Consider the following 24,993-nt stretch of genomic DNA (forward strand, 5'->3'; position numbering starts at 1 on the left):
CCATTGTCACTCACTTTCTTTTATATCCTTATTTACCTCTTCACCCAGCAGAGATTTTATGATACACTACATGAATCACGCTTCTGTATCAATCATACATTCATTGGCTCCTCTGCCCCATCCTCATGATGGTCTGACCAAAGCGCAGTCATGGCAGTGAAGGCTGACTGGAGAAATCCACACAATCATGCTGAATAGTATCATTTACATTCACAATCATGCTTATGTTGACACAGCATTCTGGTTTCCTTTACTCTTCCGTTCTTATGGAAGACTACACTCACCATTCTTTCTCTGCCATTCTCCAAATCCCAATGCATGTGTCCTAAGTCACTTCAGTTGTATCCAACTCTTTGTGACCCCACGGACTGTAGCCTGCCAGGCTCCTCTGTCCATGGGATTCTCCAGACAAGAATAATGAAGTGGGTTGCCACGCCCTCCTCCAGGAGATCTTCCTGACCCAAGGATTGAACCCACATCTCTTACATCTCCTGCATTGACAGGTGAGTTCTTTACCACTAATGCCACCTCGGAAGCCCAAACTCCCAACATCAATCCCCATTTCTGACAAAGTCAATCAGTAAAGAACATCCAAGTTTGTGTATACCAGCTTGTGTGCACCTGATCCCTTATGCTCTCCCACTTTCTCTGTGGATATGCTGTCCACATTGTCATATAATGCCAACCCTTCCAGGTTGGCACTAGATCCCATGCCCATGCTATCTCTGGATTCTACAATATCACTCCACAAGTATTTCCCTTTTTCTTGCACAATCATTCCTTCATCTCATAAAATGTTGTCTATTACATGTTAAAAATGAATACAAAAATCTCTTTGCCGTACATTAGCTTTCAGTGGTCACTTCATTCCTCTGCTCCTTTTATAGCAAATTCTTAGAAAGTATTGAGTATATTCACAATCTCCAGAGTCTCTCCTCAAATCTACTCTAGTGCCTCCCTCACCTCCACCACCTCACCCATCTGCTCTTGCCAAGTTCACTGAAAACCTCCATACTAAACTGTATGGCAAATCATAATTGGTTTATTATCAACTCTTATAATTCTATGGAATATAGCCCACCAGCATCCTCTGTCCATAGAATTCCCCAGGTAAGGATACTGGAGTGAGTAGCCATTCCCTTCTCCAGTAGATCTTCCTGATCCAGGGGTCAAACCTGGATGTCCCTCATTGCAAGCAGATTCTTTACCATATGGGCCACCAGGGAAGCTCTTATCAGCGCTGGACACAGTTAATAATTTTTGGCTTAACTGACATTTGGCTTTTAGGACATTACTCCCAAGTAGTTCTCTTACCACACTGGCTATCCTTCCTCAGTCTCCCTTGCTACTTTCCTCTCATATTGACAACCTCTACACATTGGAAGCTTCTAGGACTTTGCTTTAGGATATCTTCTCTAGCCACATTAAACCAGAGATGAGCTCATCGAGTCTCACTACTTTAGAAATTATCTGCAAGCTGATGACTTTCAAGTTTATATTTCTATTCTGGACTATTCATCTGAACTCAAAACTTCTGTCACTAAAAGTGTACTCAATATTTGTACCTGGATTCTAACAAGCATTTCAGATATGATGTGTCCCAAATTGAGCTCTTTATTTCAACCTCCAAAACTGTTCCCACCACCACATCCTTCCTCATTTCAGTAAATGTCAACTCTATCATGTCAACATAATCTTAAAATCATTTCCAGCTTCCTTTTCTCTGAGATTTGCATGAATAATACTCTGGTTCCAAATTAGAAAAGGAGTACATGAAGGCTGTATATTGTCACCTTGCTTATTTAACTTATATTCAGAGTACATCATGTGAAATGCCAGGTTGGATGAAGCACAAGCTGGAATCAAGATTGCCAGGAGAAATATCAATAACCTCAGATACGCAGAACACTACCTTTATGGCATAAAGTGAAGAGATACTAAAGAGCCTCTTGATGAAAGTGAAAGAGGAGAGTGAAAAGCTGGCTTAAAACTCAATATTCAAAACACCGAGATCATGGCATCTGGTTCCATCACTTCATGGCAAACAGATGGGGAAACAATGGAAACAGTGAGAAATTTTATTTTCTTGGACTCCCAAATCACTGCAGATGGGGACTGCAGCCATGAAATTAAAAGACGCTTGCTCCTTGGAAGAAAAGCTATGATCAGCCTAGACAGCATATTCAAAAACAGAGACATTACTTTGCCTACAAAGTCTGTCTGGTCAAAGCTATGATTTTTTCCAGTAGTCATGTATGGATGTGAGGGTTGGACCATAAAGAAAGCTGAGCACCAAAGAACTGATGCTTTTGAACTGTTGGAGAAGACTCTTGAGAGTCCCTTGAATTGCAAGGATATCTGACCTGTCAATCCTAATGGAAATCAGTCCTGAATATTCACTGGAAGGACTGATGCTGAAGCTGAAGCTCCAATATTTTGGCCACCTGATGCAAAGAACTGCCTCATTGGAAACGACCCTGATGCTGGGAAAGATTGAGGGCAGGAGGAGAAGGGGACGGCAGAGGATGAGATGGTTGGATAGCATCATCGACTCAAAGGACATGAGTTTGAGCAAGCTCTGGGAGGTGGTGATGAACAGGGAAACCTGGCGTTCTGCAGTCCATGGGGTTGCAAAGAGCTGGACATGACTGAGCAACTAAACTGGCCTCCAAAATATATCCAAAATCAACCTCTTCTCACCACATCTTCCACTATTACCTTTTCCCAAATTTCGGGTACCTATTACTTAGATAATTGCCATAGTTTCCTCAATGATTTTGCATGCTTTGGCCCTTGTCCTCTTCAGTCAATCAACTTCTTGAGACTTCTCTGACCACCCTACAGAATCTGATAGTCCCCAATCCTTTCCCTCTTAACTATCTTTTATTTTTCTCCACATTATTTATCACCACCTATCAAGCTGCTGCTGCTGCTGCTAAGTCGCTTCAGTCGTGTCCGACTCTGTGCGACCCCATAGACGGCAGCCCACCAGGCTCCCCCGTCCCTGGGATTCTCTAGGCAAGAACACTGGAGTGGGTTGCCATTTCCTTCTCCAATGCATGAAAGTGAAAAGTGAAAGTGAAGTCGCTCAGTCGTGTCCAACTCTCAGCGACCCCATGGACTGCAGCCCACCAGGCTCCTCCGTCCATGGGATTTTCCAGTCAAGAGCACTGGAGTGGGGTGCCATTGCCTTCTCCGCACAGTGAAGCTGTCAGTGGCTGCAGCTGGACCAGGGCACAGCCATCTATCATATCATATATTAATTTTATTGTTTTCTTACAGACTGTGTTTATCCAAACAATGTAAACTCCATGAGGGAAGGAGCTTGATCTGCTTGTACAACACTATGCTTCCAGCATCTAGAATGGTAAGTAGCAATACTCAATAATATGCACAAAATGAATGAAGGGACACCAAAGATGTTCAGCTACACTAATTGAAGACTGCCTACTAAGATAGTAAATGTCATCTATTAAAATGACAAGAAAAATTATTAAAACATAGGCTGCTGGTGGTGGAAATATAACAAACTTTTCAGAAATTGTTATTATAATTGAAATACTGTTTTTTTAACCCACTAATCTTATTTTTTTGAAATCTCTGCTAATGAAATAGAAGCAGCAGTTTTTATTTACAGTGGTAACAGAGGATGCATTTTTATTGTACAGCTGTATGAATTTGGTGGTAAATCTATACTACAGAATAGGTCAATTGTATCAACCTTGACAATGCTTATGATATATAGTAAATTTAAAAACAAACTGTATGATGTCACCTATATGTGGAAAATAGGAAAAAAAAAAGGCTAAAAATGGATTTTTTTGCAAAACAAAAATTAGACTCACAGACATAGAAAACAAACTTATGGTCACCAAAATGGAAGGGAGGACAGGGATAAATTGGGAGTTTGGGATTAAAATACACAAGCTACTATACATAAAATGGATAACCAGGGCTTCCATAGTGGCTCAGTGGTAAATAATCTGCCCTTCAATGCAGGGGACATGGGTTCTATCTCTGGTCCAGGAGGATCCCACATGCTTTGGAACAACTAAGTCTGTTTGCCACAACTATTAAGCCTGTGTTCTCGAGCCTGGAAACCCATGTGCTGCAACTGCTGAAGCCCACACATCCTAGAGCCCAAGCTCTACACAAGAGAAGCTGCCAGAATGAGAAGCCAGTGCACCACAACGAAGAATACTCCCCAATCTCTGCAACCAGAGGAAAGGCCGTGCAACAACAAAGACCCAGCACAACCATAAATAAGTACATAACTTTTAAAAATATTAACCAACAAGGACCTACTATATTGCAAAGGGAACTATACTCAGTATCTTGGAGAATCCGATAAAGGAAGAGAATGTAAAAATAGATACACATATGTGTGTATATATATATGTGTGTGTGTATAACTGAATCAGTGTATTGTATACCTGAAACTAACAGACTGTAAATCAACTATATCCCAATAATTTTTTTTTTAAAAGCAAACTATAGTGTGCTAAAGGCCACCTGTCAGAAAAGTTAGATTTATCACTTACTGAATCAACAGAGTATTTGAACTTGTTTTATGTGATTTGGGGAAGGGTTCAAGGAAGCTGGGATTTGTCCAATATTGGACCAACCATAAAATGGGGACAATTTGATGACAAATATCTTAATATATTAACTAGAAGGTGGGAGGGATAGAGTGAGGCTAAAACTGTCATTAGGAAAGAAATATGAGTCACTCATATTAGCAGAGAGAAGGATGTTTAATTACTTTTGTGGTTCCACAGTGTTCTTGTTTTTGTCTGAGCTTAGACATAATTACAGAGTGACCTTGCTTTTGTCTCACTTATCTGGTTACGGAGTGATTCCATCTGATACTGGTGTTCTGTGAAATCTTTTGTATTAAGCAAGAAATGTGGTCAAGGTGATAATGCTAAGTCAGCTGCTAGTTGTCAGGGCTACTTTTTCCTTTCTCAAGATTAAAATGCATAATGTAATATATTTTTATTTAAAACATTACAGAGAAAACCAATAAATCATAGCTATATTGTATATATTTCTGTGTATATATATATATATATACATACACACACATACATACCTGTACACACATACATGGGCTTCCCTGGAGACTTAGCAGTAAAGAATCCGTCTGCCAATGCAGGAGATTTGGGTTCAATCCCTGGATCAGGACGATCCTCTGGAGAAGGAAATGGCAACCCATTCCAGTATCCTTGCTTGGGAAATATCATGGACAGAGGAGCCTGGCAAGCTGCAGTCCAAGGAGTCATAAAGAGTTGGGCACGAGTTAGAGACTAAACAACAAGAACACATATTAAAGTATATGTTGGTATATATGTGTAGGAGTGTAGAATTAGCAAAGGTATACAATAAGTGATTAACGTTAGCTGGGGGAAGGGAGAATAATAACATTTAAGAAGAGAAAAAGAAAAATTACCAAATTTTTCAGTAAATAATTTTCATGTTCTTAATGGTTGCCATGATCGTGTATGTGCAACATTGTAAATCTGAATAAGAAAGCTAATCAAATTTAAAAGAAAAAGAAAAAGAACAATTTTTAGGCCTAAGGAACAATTTACATATAACCTAGGACCAGGAATCCCCATGTTTTCCAATGAAACCCAGGAGTTGGGAGAGGGGTTGAAAGCGGGAAGGAAAAATTCTCAGGAGCAGAAGTGACTCAAGTCTGGTACTTCTGGTGTAGCATGCTCTGCAAAGTCACTGGTGTGCCCAGGTAATGAATTTAGGTGAGAAATGAAGCCACACCACTTGTTTTTGTATCTTTTAACTGGGACAGGAAACCATTTATTAGTGGGGATAAGGAATGGCAAAGTGCAAGCCACAGATTTCCCCCTTTAGCTGAGATGGTAGCTGCTGATTAAAAGAGAAATCAGAATATAATTAGTAGAAGGGCAGTGTGGGATGAAGCAAAGATCACTGAGCTTTCAGTCAGGAGCTTGAAGTCTCAGCCAGTTTTACCACCTCCCCTTGCTGTTTGCAGCAAAGTTTTAAGTATATCAATTACCATGCCATAGTTTTAAACTTCCCATTGTTATTGAGAAAACTAGAAAAAGGGTGTTGATTTTCCAACAACATGCAATTCTCTAGCATCAACTGAATGCCCTACAATGTAATTCATTTCTTCAATGATTTACCCTCATAGAGGTAATTCAGGAGTTAGCTGACCTCACAGGTTAAGGACTCAGTCCCACAAGCCTACCCTCATTTCAAATGCCAGGCACAAATGGGGTCCCCAGGCTACTTGCATTTCAGCCCATATAGCTGTAAATTTAGGGGGTCTCCACAATCCCTTAGTACATCCCCCAGGTTTAAAAATTTACTACAATAACTTGTAACACTCAGAAAAGCACTCTACTGACAATTACAGTTTCATTATAAAGTCTACAGCCCAGGGACAACCAAATGGAACTGACCCATAGAACAAGGAATTGGGGATGAGGGTGAGGGTGTGCAGAGCTTCCATGTTCTTACTGAGCACACACCCTCCCAGAATGTCAGTGTGATTAGCAACCCGGAAGTTCCCCTAGCCTTGTTCCTTCAAAGTTTTTATCAAAGTTCTACCACACAGACATGAGTAATTAAATTCACTAGTTATCAGTGATTAAACTCAGTCTCCAGCTTTTTTTCTCCTCCAGAGAAGGTGAGGTGGGACCAAAAATTCTAATCCTCTAATCAGGTGGTTGTTATTTTTTCTGGCAACCAGCCCTATAATGAAGCTATCTAAGTGTGTTGCCCCCACCCCCACCACCAAGAATCACCTCGTAAATTACAAACTCACGTGTGGTCCAAAGAGGTTCATTAAGAATAAGAAGATATTCTTATCACTCTGAGAATTCCAAGTGTTATTTGGAGATATGTGTCAGCAACCAGGGACAAAGTCCAAATATATACTTTTTATTAAATCAAAAAGGGCAATAAACTAGATTATTTTGAAGTCTCCTTCTGGTTCTAAATGTTCTCCTAAAACTTCAGTTTCTAAAGTCAGGTTAGGGGAAAAAAAAAAAAAAAGTCAGTTTCAGTTCTGTTGAACACAAAACCACATAGCTATAGATATGTGAGGACTACGTGAATCCTTACCACCATCATAAAAGACAAGATTCTCAATGCTAACAAAGTATTTCAAGATTAACTAGAAATAAGTATAAATAGAAACAAAAATAAAAATTTGGGGGTGGGGTGGAGAAAGGAAACAAGTTCAAGCAGCAAATCTCATTAATTCTGACTTCTCCGTGGATTTTACTGTATCTTAGACTCCAAATAGGGCTTCCCTGGTGGCTCAGCAGTAACAAGCCACCTGCCAAGCAGGAGATGCAGGTTGAATCCCTGGGTCAGGAAGACCCCCTGGAGAAGGAGATGGCAACACAGTCCAGATTTCTTGCCTGGGAGAAGCCCACGGACAGAGGAACATGGGGACAGAGGAACCGCATGGCTACAGTCCATGGGGTCATAAAGTGTAGCACATAACTTAGGGACTAAACAGCAAGACTCTAAATAATAGAAAATGTTTTATCCTGCAGATAATTCAAATAAATAGAACAAATGTATTTTCTGAGAGGGCTGTGTTGTGCTGTCACTTCAGTCTTGTCTGACTCTTTCTGGTCCCATGGACTGTAGCTTGCCAGGCTCCTTTGTCCATGGGATTTTTCAGGCAAGAATCCTGGAGCGGGTAGCCATGCCCTCCTTCAGGGGATCTTCCTGACCCAGGGATCGAACCGTCATCTCCTACCTCTCCCACATTACAGGTGAACTCTTACCCCTGAGCCATGGGGAAGAACTTTGAGAGAGCTACTTAAAATGTATTTAAGATAATTAAACAATCAGATGTATATACATAATCATCAACAAAAATATAGATAATGATGTACTATGCATAAAATTTAGCCATTAAAACACAAATTTTTAAAGTTCTACATTAATCTGTATTTTTACAAATTTAACACATATTGGGATTCCCTGATGATTCAGATGGTAAAGAATAGTTTCTATAGATTTCATCATTTCTTTTAAATTATAAAATTCCAAATTGTAGAAAGAAAACAAAAAATAGAAGAGAAAAAAACAAATGGGCCTGAGTCCTGATGAATCAATCACAATGATTCAACATGGTCTCATGTTTTTGCTACACTATTATGTTTATGGGAATTGTTATAGATTTGTTGCTTCAATATGTACAGGAAACTAAGAAGGATTTTATTCCTGGCTTTGAGAGCAAAATAGATGTATTTTTCTCTAGATCACTTCCTGTACACTTGTTCTCATGAGAAATAACACGTGATCAGAAAGCCACTGACAAAGGCTCTAGTGTGAACTGGCAAGTTACCACAAAACAGGGCTTGGCTAAACTTCAAGTTATTTCAGAATGCACCAAAGACATCTTATCTTTCAATTAATAAATGCAAGTCAATTTATAGCACCATCTTGTGAAAAAATAAGGAACTGACATGAAAGTAGGAAGCAAAAACAAATCCTTCCAAGCTCTTTACAGGAAATGATTTAAAAATTAATTTCATTTTAGTTGTCTATTTGTTCTGTCACTATATATATAATTTTATATATGTATATATTATTTAGGACTTTCCTGGTGTCTCAGATAGTAAAGAATCTACCTGCAATGCGGGAGACAAGAGCTCAATCCCTGGGTTGGGGACATCCCTTGGAGAAGGGCATGGCAACCCACTCCAGTACTCTTGCCTGGAGAATTCCCATGGACAGAGGAGCCTGGTGGGCTACAGTCCATGGGGTCACAAAGAGTCAGACACAGCTGAGTGACTAAGCACCGCACAGCACACACATATTATTCATACACATAAATTTTCTACTTATTTTCATGTTTTCTCTAAGTATAGTTAAATCATTTCCATATTAATCACTAGAACTGTGTGAAATATTATTACACTTAAAATATGATTTTATATTCAGGCAAAATATGTATTCCCTTCCTGTCTCTCAGTATTCTCTTTTAACCTCTTCTCTTACTCCTTCAGAGACACAAGCATACACATTTTGAAAGTGAATGAAAAAAAATAGAAGTCAGGGAATTTGTTTCCAAAGTTGTTCGTAGCAAGACACAAATTCAGTTCAGTTCAGTTCAGTTCAGTTGCTCAGTCATGTCTGACTCTTTGCTTCCCCATGAAGTGCAGCACGCCAGGCCTCCCTGTCCATCACCAACTCCCGGAGTGTACTCAAACTCATGTCCATCAGGTCGGTGATGCCATCCAACCATTTCATCCTCTGTTGTCCCCTTATCCACCTGCCCCCAATCCCTCCCAGCATCAGGGTCTTTTCCAATGAGTCAACTCTTCACATGAGGTGGCCAAAGTATTGGAGTTTCAGCTTCAGTATCTGTTCTTCCAATGAACACCCAGGACTGATCTGCTTTAGGACGGACTGGTTGGATCTTCTTGCAGTCCAAGGGACTCTCCAGAGTCTTCTCCAACACCACAGTTCAAAAGCATCAATTCTTCTGTGCTCGGCTTTCTTCACAGTTCCACTCTCACATCCATACATGACCATTGGAAAAACCATACCCTTGACTAGACGATCAAAATAAATTGTGAGCCTAATTTTCAATATTCCAATAAATACTTGTTCTCCAAATTAAAAGTGAAAATTTATGGTTATGTTTCTTATTATGAAGTTTGTTTTCTGAATTTTAGGAATAAGAATCAATGCTTTCCTCATCAAATTCTATAAAATGCTATTTCTTTTTCTAATTATTTGCTATGTGTACCTAGCCCAGTGATTTTTGAGACTTTAGTATGCATAGAAACATCTAGAGAAAAAAGGGCAATGACACCTTGGAATTTCTTTCTTTCTTTCTTTTTTTTAAATAATTGTTTCTAAATCTAAATTTCCCCTACAAACTGCTTTCTGTATAGGTTGCACCTCTAACTAATGACAAAGGACTAGAGAAAAATCTACAGAAGTTTTGGACATGATTTTCTCAGTATTATTTTGTAGCCAAAATGTAGTGGAATAAAGAAATATGTAGCTGTTGGAAATGAGATATAATTCCAGCTTTCAATTGTCTGGAAATTCTCAACTACTCTTGAAAGTAGATAGTCATCAGTCAGATCTCTTAAACTATAACTTGCTTAGTAAATAATATGCTGTGACCTGCTTGCTCTGACCCAGCTTGCTTTAATTGTTCTTAAAAATTGTAAAACCTGCAAGCTTCACATAGTTTGGACAATATATTACAAGATTCCTTTAATGCCTCTTCTAGTAATAAACAAAACCTCTGATGCATGGGTCACTATAGCGATTGTCTTTCACGTTGTTTTTCTGGAACATGGAATCAGTCTTGCCCAATTCGAGCTGGTTGAGACCATTGACAATTCATTTGGGCCCATGTGAGTGTCTGATGATCTTTTGATGTTAAAGGGCCAAAAACTCCACCTGAGGACATGCTGATCCTATCGTTTTCTGATCAAGCCTCCGGTGAAGAAGCATGTAACTCAGATAAGTCTGTGCAGAGCAGCTATTACCTTACCTTTTTCCTGCCTCCGATCACCTTCCCCTGCACCTCCAAACACCATGCCTCTCTGTCCCATAAAAATCCTGAGAGTCTAGCCTTGGAGGAGGCTCATTTGAGATTTGCTCTACCGTCTTCTCTAATGACAGCCTCAAGAATGAAGTCATTTCTCTGCTGCATACTTCCGTGTCTGAGCATTTGGCTTGCTGGATGTTGCACAAACAAACCTAGTTCAGTAACAATCTGATGTTTTCCTCACTTATAAAATAAAGGTCTCAGAACTTTTGTACGGATTTAACAACAAACTCGTGTGTTGTGAGTATGGATGTGAGAGTTGGACTGTGAAGAAAGCTGAGTGCAGAAGAATTGATGCTTTTGAACTGTGGTATTAGAGAGACTCTTGAGAGTCCCTTGGAATGCAAGGGGACCCAACCAGTCCATCCTACTGCAGATGGTGATTGCAGCCATGAAATTAAAAGACGCTTACTCCTTGGAAGGAAAGTTATGACCAACCTAGATAGCATATTAAAAAGCAGAGACATTACTTTGCCAACCAAGGTCCATCTAGTCAAGCCTATGGTTTTTCCAGTAGTCATGTATGGATGTGAGAGTTGGATGGTTAAGAAAGCTGAGTGCCGAAGAATTGATGCTTTTGAACTGTGGTGTTGGAGAAGATGCTTGAGAGTCCCTTGGACTGTAAGGAGATCCAACCAGTCCATCCTAAAGGAGATCAGCCCTGGGTGTTCATTGCAAGGACGGATGTTGAAGCTGAAACTCCAATACTTTGGCCACCTCATGCGAAGAGTTGACTCATTGGAAAAGACCCCAATGCTGGGAACGATTGGGGACAAGTAGAGAAGGGGACGACAGAGGATGAGATGTCTGGATGGCATCACCAACTCGATGGACATGGGTTTGAGTAGACTCTGGGAGCCGGTGATGGACAGAGGCCTGGTGTGCTGTGATTCATGGGGTCGCAAAGAGTCCGACATGACTGAGCAACTGAACTGAACTGAACTGAAAGGAAATTAGTTCTGAACATTGGAAGTACTGATGCTGAAGCTGAAACTCCAATGCTTTGGCCACCTGATGCAAAGAACAGACTCATTGGAAAAGACCATGATGCTACGAAAGATTGAAGGCGGGAAAAGAAGTAGACGACAGAGGATGAGATGGTTGGATGGCATCCCCGACTCTATAGATGAATTTGAGTAAGCTCCGAGAATTGGTGATGGACAGGAAAGCCTGGCAAGCTGCAGTCCATGGGGTCCTAAGAAGTCAGACACGACTGAGTGACTGAACTGAACAACTAACTTTTTTACAAAAGTGAAGTCAAAACTATTATATACAAATATACAGTATTAGAAAGATATGAATGTTGAGACAAGTTAAAGCCGAATCTCAGGTATGGCTTCTTTTCCAAGTAGTTTATCTAACTTTAGGATATGCTGCCCCCAAGTGGATGGTAGCTCATAACACATGATGATTACAGATTACTAGGTTTTTCATAATTTTGTTGATGAAATAAAAATTAAGTTCATCTAGATGTAATTGCGGCTTTCCTAGTGCCTAAGATGGTAAAGAAGCCTCCTGCAATGCAGGAGATTCAGGTTTGATCCCTGGGTTGGAAAGATCTCCTGGAGAAGGGAATGGCAACCACTCCAGTATTCTTGCCTGGAGAATTCCATGGAGAGAGGAGCCTGGTGGGCTACAGTCTATAGGGTTGCAAAGAGCTGGACATGTCAGAGAGAATAACATTTTCACTTTTCAGATGTATTAGTGTATATAGATACATTGTATTTATATAAATGTATAACATAAATATACAGGTATATAAGACAAAATATAAAACAAATGATGTGTATACATTTATTCATAGACATACTAAACCAATATAAAAACATATATTTAATAGAAAACATAATGTTTATTCTCTAGTAACTAGTTTCCTTGATACCAATCAATAAATGTCTTTCAGGTTGGGACTATTGTAATTTAAAAGATAATAATACCTTACATTAAATATTTAACCATACGTTGTTAACAACCTAGAGGATAAGTTGACATGTTATCTAAAATAATTTGAGACAGGAATGATACAAATTGTTACTTATTTTTGGTTATTAATGCTTCTAAAAATACACTACAATTTAACTAATGTCTAAGATTATGTAATATCATTTTTAAGACCATTGAAATAAAACATAACTGGGTTTCAAAAATAGGTGAAAAATAGTTTTTTCACCAACAAAATTTCACTCCCTGGCTCCATGAGAAGTTAACAAAACCAAAAATAATTATGACAAAACTTGATGATCAAAAAGATATCATTATCCTAATGGTACTGTGTTTTAATTTGCTTTTTGGAAACCATTCACATTTGCAATATATCAATAATAACAGAAAAAATTTTCCAGGTCTTGGGAATTTGTCATTTCAGAACTGTTCAATTAGAAGTCTAAATAGACTTGAATTGTAGAAAAACTGAATTGGATGTATTACATAAAAATTTGACATATATTTCATGTTATATTCACAATTCTCTAAGAAAAAATATTATTTCACATGTAAGAAAACTAACATAAAACAACAGACTGGTTCAAAAAATTGGGAAAGGAGTATGTTGAGGCTGTATATTATCAACACTTATTTAACTTATATGCAGAGTACATTACGTGAAATGCCAAGCTGGGATGAAATACAAGCTGAAATCAAAATTTCTCTGAGAAATATTAAGTCTAGATATACAGATGATACCACTCTAATGGTAGAAAGGGAGGAGGAACTAAAGAGCCTCTTAATAAAAGTGAAAGAGGAGAGTGAAAAACATGGTTTAAGACTAACTATTCAGAAAACTAAGATCATGGATATGGTCCCATCACTTCATGGCAAATAGAAGGGGAAAAAGTGGGAACAGTGACAGATTTTATTTTTTGGGGGGATCCAAATTCACTGCAGATAGTGATTGCAGCCGTGAAATTAAAACATGCTTGCTCAACTCCTGCAGCTCAATTCCAGAAAAATAAATGCCCCCCCCAAAAATGGGCCAAAGATCTAAACAGACATTTCTCCAAAGAAGACATACAGATAGCTAACAAACACATGAAAAGATGCTCAACATCACTCATTATCAGAGAAATGCAAATCAAAACCACAATGAGGCACCATTACACGCCAGTCAGGATGACTGCTATCCAAAAGTCTACAAGCAATAAATGCTGGAGAGGGTGTGGAGAAAAGGGAACCCTCTTACACTGTTGGTGGGAATGCAAACTAGTACAGCCACTATGGAGAACAGTGTGGAGAGTCCTTAAAAAACTGGAAATAGAACTGCCATATGACCCAGCAATCCCACTCCTGGGCATACACGCCGAGGAAACCAGATCTGAAAGAGACACGTGTACCCCTATGTTCATCACAGCACTGTTTATAATAGCCAGGACATGGAAGAAACCTAGATGCCCATCAGCAGACGAATGGATAAGGAAGCTGTGGTGCATATAAACCATGGAATATTACTCAGCCATTAAAAAAATACATTTGAATCAGTTCTAATGAGATGGGTGAAACTGGAGCCCATTATACAGAGTGAAGTAAGCCAGAAAGATAAACACCAATACAGTATAGTAACGCATATATGTGGAATTTAAAAAAGATGGTAATGATAACCCTATATGCAGGACAGAAAAAGAGACACAGATGCATAGAATAGACTTTTGGACTCTGTGGGAGAAGGTGAGAGTGGGATGATCTGAGAGAATAGCATTGAAACATGTATATTATCAAGTGTGAAACAGATTTCCAGCCCAGGTTGGATGCATGAGACAAGTGCTCAGGGCTGGTGCACTGGGATGACCCAGAGGGATGGGATGGGGAGGAAAGTGGGAGGGGAGATCAGGATGGGGAACACATGTAAATCCATGGCTGCTTCATGTCAATGTATGGCAAAAACCACTACAATATTGTAAAGTAATTAGCCTCCAACTAATAAAAATAAATGAAAAAAAAAGAAATGCTTGCTCCTTGGAAAGGAAGCTATGGCAAACCTAGACAGCGTATTAAAAAGCAGAGACATCATTGCTGAGAGAGGTCCATCTAGTCAAAGCTATGGTTTTTCCAGTAGTCACGTATGGATGTGAGAGTTGGACCATTAAGAAGGCTGAGTGCCAAAGAACTGATGTTTTTGAATTTTGAGGCCAGAGAAGACTCTCAGGAGTCCCTTGGACTACAAGGAGATCAAATCAGTCCATTTTAAAGGAAATCAACCCTGAATGTTCACTGGAAGGACTGTTGTTGAAGCTGAAACTCCCATACTCTGGCCACCTGATGCAAAGAGCTGACTTATTGGAAAAGACCCTGTTGCTGGGAAAGTTTAAGGACAGGAGGAGAAGAAGGCAACAGAAGATGAATGGTTAAGAGAATTAAGGACTCAATGGGAACGAGTTAGAGCAAATTCTGGGAGATAGTGAAGGACAGGGAAGCCTAGTGAGTTGCAGTCCATGTGATCACAGAGTCAGACATGACTTAGAGACTAAACAATGAACAACAACAACAAAAATAATAAAGTTCACATGTTAAAACCTCATCCAAGGATGTGGGTGTGTGTGTGTGTGTGTGTGTGTTGCAAGGAAGGGGTAGTAAAGGTAAAATTACAGCATTTATAAGCCAACTACAACACATTTTTGAATTAAAGGCAAGATTCTCTCTTCATACTGAACAGCTACATAGATAGAGAAATGGGCATAGGAAGAAATGTGTGTGTATACATGTGCATGTCCTACCAGAGCTGTGCATTGAATTTAAATTTGATGAGAGTGTTACAGTTCCTTTTAAAAGATATTTGAGTCATAAAAACTAAATAGAGCTAGGAACTCTAATTAATCAATCTTATGGGAGATTCCACTATAAAAGCAGGCAAAAAGCATTGCCACAAGAGAACAAACTTTAAAAGAGCAAAATGTCTCCAACATTTTAAATAATTATGAAGTATACATCTATGTAACCATTCCTTATTTTAGAACTAGAACACACCAAGAAATTTAGAAGATCCCTTCATCACCAGTTACTTCCCCCCTTCTTTTCTTTCTGAAGTGACCACTATCCTAATTTTTTAATAATGAATCTTTTTAGGCTTTTTTTTTTCATTTTACCAGATAAGTATGCATCACTAAACAATGTAGTTAAATGTTTGTTTTTATACCTATAAGAGGTTATTTTTATAAATTTTTTTACCAATACCCTTTATCAGGTTAAGAAGTCCTGTATTCTACAGTTTTGAAAAATCATGAAAGATGTTGAATTACATTAAAGACTTCTTCTATAAGTAATAAAATTATAATATAATTTTTCTCCTTTAATCTGTTAATATTATAGATCATATTAACTGATTACCAATGTTAGACCTGCAACCCCTGGATAATTCTGATTCTACTTAAAGTTTATTATACATTACTGAAAAAGTTTTTCATTACTGAAAAAGCTTTGCTAATATTTTATTATTTGCCTGGAGAAATACTAATAACTGATTTATCTCTAATTTCCCTTTCTGTGCCTTCTGCGGGAGGAGGAAATGGCAACCCGTTTCCGTATCTTTCCTGGAAAATCCCATAGACAGAGGAGACAAATGGATTACAGTCCATGGGGTCTCAAAGAGTTGGACACAACTGAAATGACTAAGCATGCATACATATGCCTTCTAAATCATGATTACCTACCCCCTTAAGAGAGCCAAAGATGGAGAAGCTCTATACAGTCAGCAGATAAGACCAGAATCTGACTGTGGCTCAGATCATGAGCTCCGTATTGCCAAATTCAGACTTAAATTGAAGAAAGTGGGGAAAACCACTAGACCATTCATGTATGACCTAAATCATATCCTTTATGATTAAACAGTGGAAGTGAGAAATAGATTTAAGGGACTAGAACTGATAGACAGAGTGCCTGATGAATTATGGATGGAGGTTCGTGACATTGTACAGGAGTCAGGGATCAAGACCATCCCCAAGAAAGAGAAATACAAAAAAGCAAAATGGCTGTCTGAGGAGGCCTTACAAATAGCTGAGAAAAGAATACAAGGAAAGATATACCCATTTGAATTCAGAGTTCCAAAGAATAGCAAGGGGAGATGAGAAAGCATTCCTCAGTGATCAATGCAAAGAAATAGAGGAAAACAATAGAATGGGAAAGTCTAGAGATCTCTTCAAGAAAATTAGAGATATCAAGGGAACATTTTATGCAAAGATGGCCTCAATAAAGGACAGAAATGGTATGGACCTAACAGAAGCAGAAGATATTACGAAGAGGTGGCAAGAATACACAGAAGAACTCTACAAAAAAGATCTTCATGACCCAGATAATCACGATGCTGTGGTCATTCACCTAGAGCCAGACATCCTGGAATGTGAAGTCAGTGGGTCTTAGGAAGCATCACAATGAACAAAGCTAGTGGAGGTGATGGAATTCCAGTTGAGCTATTTCAAATTCTGAAAGATGATGCTGTGAAAGTGCTGCACTCAATATGTCAGCAAATTTGGAAAACTTAGCAGTGGCCACAGGACTGGAAAAAGTCAGTTTTCATTCCAATCACAAAGAAAGGCAATGCCAAAGAATGCTCAAACTCCCGCACAATTTCGGAGTTTAATTAATTGCACAATTAATCATCTCACGCGCTAGTAAAGTAATGCTTAAAATTCTCCAAGCCAAGCTTCAGCAATACGTGCACCGTGAACTTCCAGATGTTCAAGCTGGATTTAGAAAAGGCAGAGGAACCAGAGATCAAATTGGCAACATCTGGTGGATCATCAAAAAAGCAAGAGAGTTCCAGAAAAACATCTGCTTCTGCTTTATTGACAATGCTAAAGTCTTTGACTGTGTGGATCACAATAAACTGTGGAAAATTCTTCAAGAGATGGGACTACCAGACCACCTGACCTGCCTCTTGAGAAACCTGTATGCAGGTCAGGAAGCAACAATTAGAACTGGACATAGAACAATAGACTGGTTCTAAATCAGGAAAGGAGTACGTCAAGGCTGTATGTTGTCACCCTGCTTATTTAAATTATATGCAGAGTACACCATGAGAAACGCTGGGCTGGAAGAAACACAAGCTGGAATCAAGATTGCTGGGAGAAATATCAATAACCTCAGATATGCAGATGACACCACCCATATGGCAGAAAGTAAAGAAGAGCTAAAGTGCCTCTTGAAGAAAGTGAAAGAGAAGAGTGAAAAAGTTGGCTTAAAGCTCAACATTCAGAAAACTAAGATCATGGTGTCTGGTCCTGTCACTCCATGGCAAATAGATGGGGAAACAGTGGAAACTGAGGCTGACTTTATTTTTCGGGGCTCCAAAATCACTGTAGATGGTGATTGCAGCCATGAAATTAAAAGATGCTTATTCCTTGAAAGGAAAGTTATGACCAACCTAGACAACATATTAAAAAACAGAGACCTTACTTTGTCAACAAATGTCCATCTAGTCAAGGCTATGGTTTTTCCAGTAGTCATGTATGGATGTGAGAGTTGAACTATAAAGAAAGCTGAGTGCCGAAGAATTGATGATTTTGAACTGTGGTGTTGGAGATGACTCCTGAGAGTCCCTTGGACTGCAAGGAGATCCAACCAGTCTATCCTAAATGAAATCAGTCCTGGGTATTCATTGGAAGGACTGATGCTGAAGCTGAAACACCAATATTTTGGCCACCTAATAGGAAGAACTGACTCATTTGAGAAGACCCTGGGAAGATGATGGGAAAGATTGAGGGCAGGAGGAGCAGGGGATGACAGAGGATGTAATGGTTGGATGGCACCACTGTCTCTATGGACATGAGTTTGAGTAAGCTCCAGGAGTTGTTGATGGACAGGGGAGCCTGGCGTGCTGTAGTCCATGGAGTCGCAAAGAGTCGGACACAGCTGAGGGACTGAAGTATACTAAACCCCCTTAGGAAAATATTTTAAATCACTTGTTCTTTGAATATTTGATAAAAGTTTCCCAGGAATCCATCTGGTCTGGACCTGGAGTGTTTTTTGGAAATTTACTTAGAAATTGATTCAATTTTTCATATGGATACAGGGACAAATAGATTTACTATTCAGTTTTGGTAACATTTTCCCATGTCTTATTTAATTTTATTATTTAACTTATAAATGTTTAAAATTGATCAGTATTTAACATTTCTCATGCAGACTAAGTTATTCTGTGGTACTTTAATTCCACTTACCCCTTCATGACTTTACATGCTCTTATTATCAAAATTTTTATTGCCTTCTCTTTTATGCTTTTTTAAATTTATGAGTTTTTGCTGTTGTATTTAATTAATGAAGAGATTTAAAACACATTAACCAGTTTCTTTGCTCTGTCTATAAAATATGATGATCTACAAAAGTTTAATTCTCTTGACTCTTATAGCTATAGAGAAAAGTTTTAGCCTTTGGTTTTGAAATTGCATTCATGGGTTATATAATTTTCTGGGTATGTATATAACTAGAAGAATTTTCTTTTAATACTATATAGATGTCACTCTACTGTTTTCTAACTTGTATGGCTTTTAATGAGAAGTCTGTTCTTATTTTTTAATTTGTTTCTTTGTTACCAATGTGCTTTTAAAATTTTCCATCTCTTTTTAAGATTTTCTCTTTTTCATTGATATTCAACATATTGATTATAACATGCTAGAGGGAATTTTGCTTGTTTGTTCTTCTTTTATTTTTTAACTTGGTTAATTGGGCTTCTTGGATCTATATGTATGTGGAATTCATTACATTTGTAAATAGTTTAGCTATTATGTCTCTCAGTACTTGATTCTACCTGTAGTCCTTCCATCAAGGACTCTAATTACCTGTGTGGTAGGCTGCTTGTTCATTTTCTTTTTCTTTTTAAGGGGAAGATGTGTTAATTTCTCTATGTTTCATTTTGTGTAGCTTCTATTACTATATCTTCAAGTTCATCAGTTTCTTTTTCTATGCTATGCCTAGTTTTCTGTTAATCTTATCAATATATTTTTAATCTTAGATGATAGTCTTCGTATCTCAAAGTTTTCTATGGATCTCTTTCTTATTTCCAACCTCATGTACTTATGTTTTCTTCTATTTTTTTGATGATCAGCTATTTTTAATAGCTTTCTAAGTCCTTGTCAACTAATTTTATTCTTTGTGTCATTACTGTGGCTCTATGAATGAGATATATATCTTGTTAAAACTCAGATATTTGTAGTTTTTTTTTAATGTCTCTTAACTTTTTATTGTTAGTTTACCTTGGTGAGTGCTGAGATTTTTGTACTCTTTTAAATATTTGGGGATTTTGTTCTCCTAGATATAAATTTTGAATTTGATACATTAGACAATTGCTATTAAGTTGATTCCCTGGAGAAGGAAATGGCAACCCATTCTGGTATTGTCCTGGGAAACCTCATGGACAGAGGAGTCTAGTGGGCTACAGTCAATGGGGTCACAAAAGTGTCAGACACTCCTTAGTGACTAAAGAACAGTAAAGCATCTATTGCTTATTTAATGTCATGTGTTCAAATACACTGTTTCACTCTTTCTCCAGGGCTGTCATTTCTTAGAGTTATATAATATAGGACAAAACAAGAGTTTTGTTTTGTTTTTTTTTAAAATAGGATATATAGCTGAGGAAACATGTTTTTAATGTCACAAAAGGGAGGAAATTAAATATATTGTGCTGGCAAATGTATATGCCTACATTTAAGGGTGCTATCTGAAGGCCATAGAAAAGCAAAACAGGTGGTTCATTATATGAAAACAGTGAATTAAAGAAAGAATTTTGTCTGCTGAGTGTTAATATTTTCTGTCCTCTGCATTTTAAATCCATGATTTCAATTTTCCATTGACTATTTTTTATTATTCCACTCTCCAAATCTCAAGCAATATTAATCAATTCTATTAAATGGGCAACGATCTCTTTTTATTCAATATTTAGTACTTATGTACTCAGAGTCAGAGTCTGAAAATGGAAAGGAAAGGAGACTCTGAATTTGAAGAAGATGTAAAATGCCAGTCAAAACTAAAATGAGGTATCACCTCACACCTGTTACAATGGCTATAATAAAAAAAATCTTACAAGCTAACAACAACAAATGATAATGAGCGTTGACAAGGCTGTGAAGAAAAGGGATCTCTTGTACACCATTGCTAATAATGCAAAATGTTGCCGCAGCTATGGAAAATAGTGTGGAGAGTCCTCAAAAACTAAAAACAGAGCTATCTGTGATTCAGCAACATCACTCCCAGGTATACATCCCAAAGAATTAAAATTAGAATATCAAAGATATTTGTACTCCCATGTTTATTGCAAGAGTATTCACAACAGTCAAAATATGGAAGCAACCCAAGTGTTTATCAACAGATGAATGGATAAAGATAATGTAGTATATACATACAAAATTTCCTCATAAATTAAGCTGCTGGTTTATGAGCCATGTTAAAAAATATTAATTAATTTCTCTTTTACTAAACATATTCTTTGTAAGTCAGAATTGAGTTTCACATTTCATCAAGTGCTTTTTTTTTGTAGAGAGACAGTTATATAAATTTCTCCTTAGTTCCAGTACTAGATACATAGTATTAATGTGTTTCCTTTCAGTGAATCTTTTGAGCTACAAACCTGACTTAACTGTAACGTATTATTTCAAATGTTTTTAGAATATATTACTAATATATTACTTAATATATTTTTATTAACAATTCACATTTCCATTATTGATCAGCAATAGATAGATGTCATCTCATTCTGGCAATAAAAATATTTATTGCTGCTCTCAAAATTAACAAGGCATAAAAAAGACAAATATCTTTTGTCTCTGTTTTTGAAAATTACCCTTTAATCACATTATGATTAAGCACTTAGTTTCTGTAGTCAGATGGCCTACATTCAAATCCTGGCTGTGTTATTACATCTCTGAATGATAGTGAGCAAAATAACCTACTTTCCTATGTCTTGGACTTTTCATCTGAAAACAGATAATAGCATTACCTTCATCAAAAGACTGTAAGAATTAAATGAGTTAAGGTATGTAAAGTACTTAGAATGACACATGGCATATTGGAAATGCTCAATAAATGTTCAATTATTTGCATCAAATCTAATAAAAGTATATTTTTATAAAAAATGCTGATTGTAGCTTGATTAAAAAATGGGAAGAAGAACAGAATAGACATATTTCCAAAGTGGAGATGCAGATGGCCAACAGGCACATGAAAATACACTCAACATCACTAATTTTAAAGAAATGTAAATCCAAATCACAATGAGATATTAATTACCTTACACCTGAAAGAAGGCTATCACCAAGAAACACAAATAACAAATGTTGACAAGGAAGGGGGTGAAAGGAAACCCTTGTAAATGTAAATTGATACAGCAACTAGAGAAAATAATATGGAGGTTTCTCAAAATACTAAAAATAAAATTACCATATAAACCAGCAATTCTACTTCTAGGCATATATCCCCCCAAAACTAAAAACACTGATTTCAAAAGATATGCACACTCCAAAGTTCATAGCAGCATTATTTAAAATTGCCAAGATATGAAATCAACCTAAGTGTCTAACTCAGATGAATGAATAAAGATGTGACCTATACAGACAATGGAATACTATTTGGGCATACAAAATGAAGAAGGAAATGGCAACCCACTCCAGTATCCATGCTTGGAGAATCAGGCTACCCATCATGGGGTCATAAAGAGTCAGACAAGACTGAAATGACAGCACACATGCAGAAAAAAATGAAGTTTTGCAATTTGCAGCAACATACATCAAGTTGGAGGACATTATGTCAAGTGCAATAAGTCAAGCAGAGAAAGACAAATACTGGATGACACCCTTTATATGCGAAACCTAAAAAATACAACAAACTTGTGAATGAAACAAAAAAGAGGCAGACATAGAAAACAAACTAGTGGTTACCAGCCGCAAGAGAAAAGGAGAAGGGCAATATAGGGGTCGAAAAGTAAAAAAAAAAAAAAAAAAAAAAAGAAAAAACCAAACAAAAACACATGGTTTCCAGGGGACCAAGGAAAGAATACACATTTAACAAAAGGTTAATTTACTTTAGAAAGTAATGGGTGGGGAATGCAAAGAGTAAAATGATCTGTATAATCTTTTCTTCACTTAAGATCATAATTCTCACATTTGTGCTTACCCAACTAGCATTTATCGATTCAACTTCTTCCTAATCAAATGAGTGGTTTTAACGTTCTGGTTGGAAACTTCAGGTAAGAAATTTTTAAATCTTACAATAAGCAGTACATAAGCAATGCATAATGTATACATGGACTTTGTATTTTCTTCTAAAAAGTATCAGTCATTACCAGGTTGGTAGTTAACTTCTCGTTTGTTTTATTACTTCTCTTAAAAAAATGTTCAGGTTTTTTTGAGATAACTTGAGTTCCTCCCCACCTTGACTTCAGTGTTACACTTCACAATAACTTTGTAGATATTGAGGGAATTGTATGATAGAGCAACAATTTGTAAGTTTTATCTAAATGTGAGTTCAAGTGCCTTTTTAGAGCTTCACTCCAAGTGGAGAGTTTATTTCTTCCTCCTTAGCCAACACAAAAGGAACAAATAAGATTTATACTAATGTATGTTGAAAGCAAATGTGATTCTCACAAGCGGCTACTTTGTTCTCTAAGGTAAAACATGAATAAAGATTAGGTTGTCATCCTTGGTGGGTATTTTATTTTTTTAATATTGTGCAGTGAATTTTTTATATCAAAAAATATACACATATCTCAAATAAATCTCAAATGAGGTAAAAGTGGTTAGAACTCAGTCGTGTCTGACTCTTTGTGATCCCATGGACTGTGGCCTTCCAGGCTCCTCTGTCCATGGGATTCTCCAATCAAGAATATTGGAGTGGTTAGTAGTTCTTCCTGACCCAGAAATCAAACCCGGATCTACAGCTTTGCAGTCAAATTCTTTACCGTTTGAGGCATGAGGAAAGCCCACACAAATCTCAAATAAGTACACAAAGTCAAATTTATTTATTAAAAAAAGAAAATTTAAAGTTTTTTTAAGAAAATCCTGTTGTGTAAAAAATAACCAATTTTGGTATTTTAAATACTATGCTTACTTCTTTTATGCAATTAGGTAAAGCACATATTTTCTTATCATCATTTATGGGGGCATCAGAGGATGAGATGGCTGGACGGCATCACCAATGCAATGAACATGGACTTGGGCAAACTTTGGGAGTTGATGAGGGAAAGGAAGGCCTGGCATGCTTCAGTGCATGGAGTAGCAAACAAATTCAATTGATTTGACAAATATATTAACCATAGTTTAGCTGTATTCACTGAAAAATTTTCTGGAAAGAGTGTATCAGCTTTTCAATGCTGTTAAGGTCAGAATAATTAAAATCACATTTTCAGATCCTAACATTGGAAAAAAAAAATTTTTACAACCTCTTTAAATTTCTACAATCAATATAATTTTTTCATTTATTTTCTATTAGCTCAAGAACATAAACAAATCTAAAATTTAACCTCAATAGTTTGACAAATTTCTTAATAACTTGTCACATTACTGAGATTTTTTTAAAGCCAAAAAGTTTATGACGTGAGTGGTTTCTTTTGTGTACATTGCTCATCACTAATGTCCAGATACTTCTAACTCCATGACGAGAGTCACATATCTCATTTCTCATAAAGACTTCCCTATCTGTATCACCCCATCTGAAAACAGTCTCTACTCTGTATAGCTCTGAAATATTTATCTGATGACCTGCATCATTTCATCTGAAGATACTCAGCATTTTCCCCAATTAAGAAAAGGAATTCAAAGAGAAAGCTAATAGATTTTAAACATGTCTTTCTCTCCAGGCACTACGCTTGCTGCTTAGTCAGCATCATTTTATTTATTTAAAGATGTATTTATCTTATACATTATATTTATAATTGCATAATTTATAGTATCTATTGTATAGTTGTTCATTTATTATATATTAAAATATTTTATTATATATTTTATTGTATGATTTTACACACACAAAAACATCTTAGGTTGTTTTCAATTTTCATTTTCTAGATAAAAAAATCTAAATCTCACAAATACTAAGCAGCATAATGTTAAGCTAGGATTTTTTGGCCTCTGTGTGTGTGTGTGGTGTGTGTGCTCAGTGGTGTCTGATTCTTTGGGACCCTGTGGACTACAGTCTGCCAGGCTCCTCTGTCCATGGAATTTTTCCAGGCAGGAATACTGAAATGGGTTGCCATTTTCTCCTCCAGGTGATCTTCCCGACCCAGGGATCAAACCCAAGTCTCTTGCATCCCCTGCATTGGCAGTGGCTTGTCTACCACTAGCATCACATGGGAAACCCCGCTTTTGGCCTAACTGATTCTAAAAACAAATTTTTTTTAATAGCATCATGTTGACTTTAATATGGACTTCCCAGGTGGCAGTCCTGGTAAAGAACCTGCCTGCCAATGTAGAAGACATAAGAGATGTGGATTCGATCCATGGGTC

The 24,993-nt window shown here is 37.3% G+C and overlaps 1 protein-coding gene across 1 annotated transcript in view; it reads left to right on the plus strand.

Annotated features, from left to right (window-relative positions):
• Positions 1-22,685: 22,685 nt before the first annotated feature.
• Positions 22,686-24,993, plus strand: part of LOC122696498 (UDP-glucuronosyltransferase 2A1) — a 62,961-nt gene continuing 60,653 nt past the window's right edge. Inside the window, exon 1 of the mRNA XM_043906570.1 lies at positions 22,686-22,742. The gene's annotated coding sequence lies outside the window, so the exon portion shown is untranslated. The remainder of the gene's footprint in view (positions 22,743-24,993) is intronic.

Source organism: Cervus elaphus, chromosome 6, assembly GCF_910594005.1.
Source record: "Cervus elaphus chromosome 6, mCerEla1.1, whole genome shotgun sequence".
NCBI classification, from domain to species: Eukaryota; Metazoa; Chordata; class Mammalia; order Artiodactyla; family Cervidae; genus Cervus; species Cervus elaphus.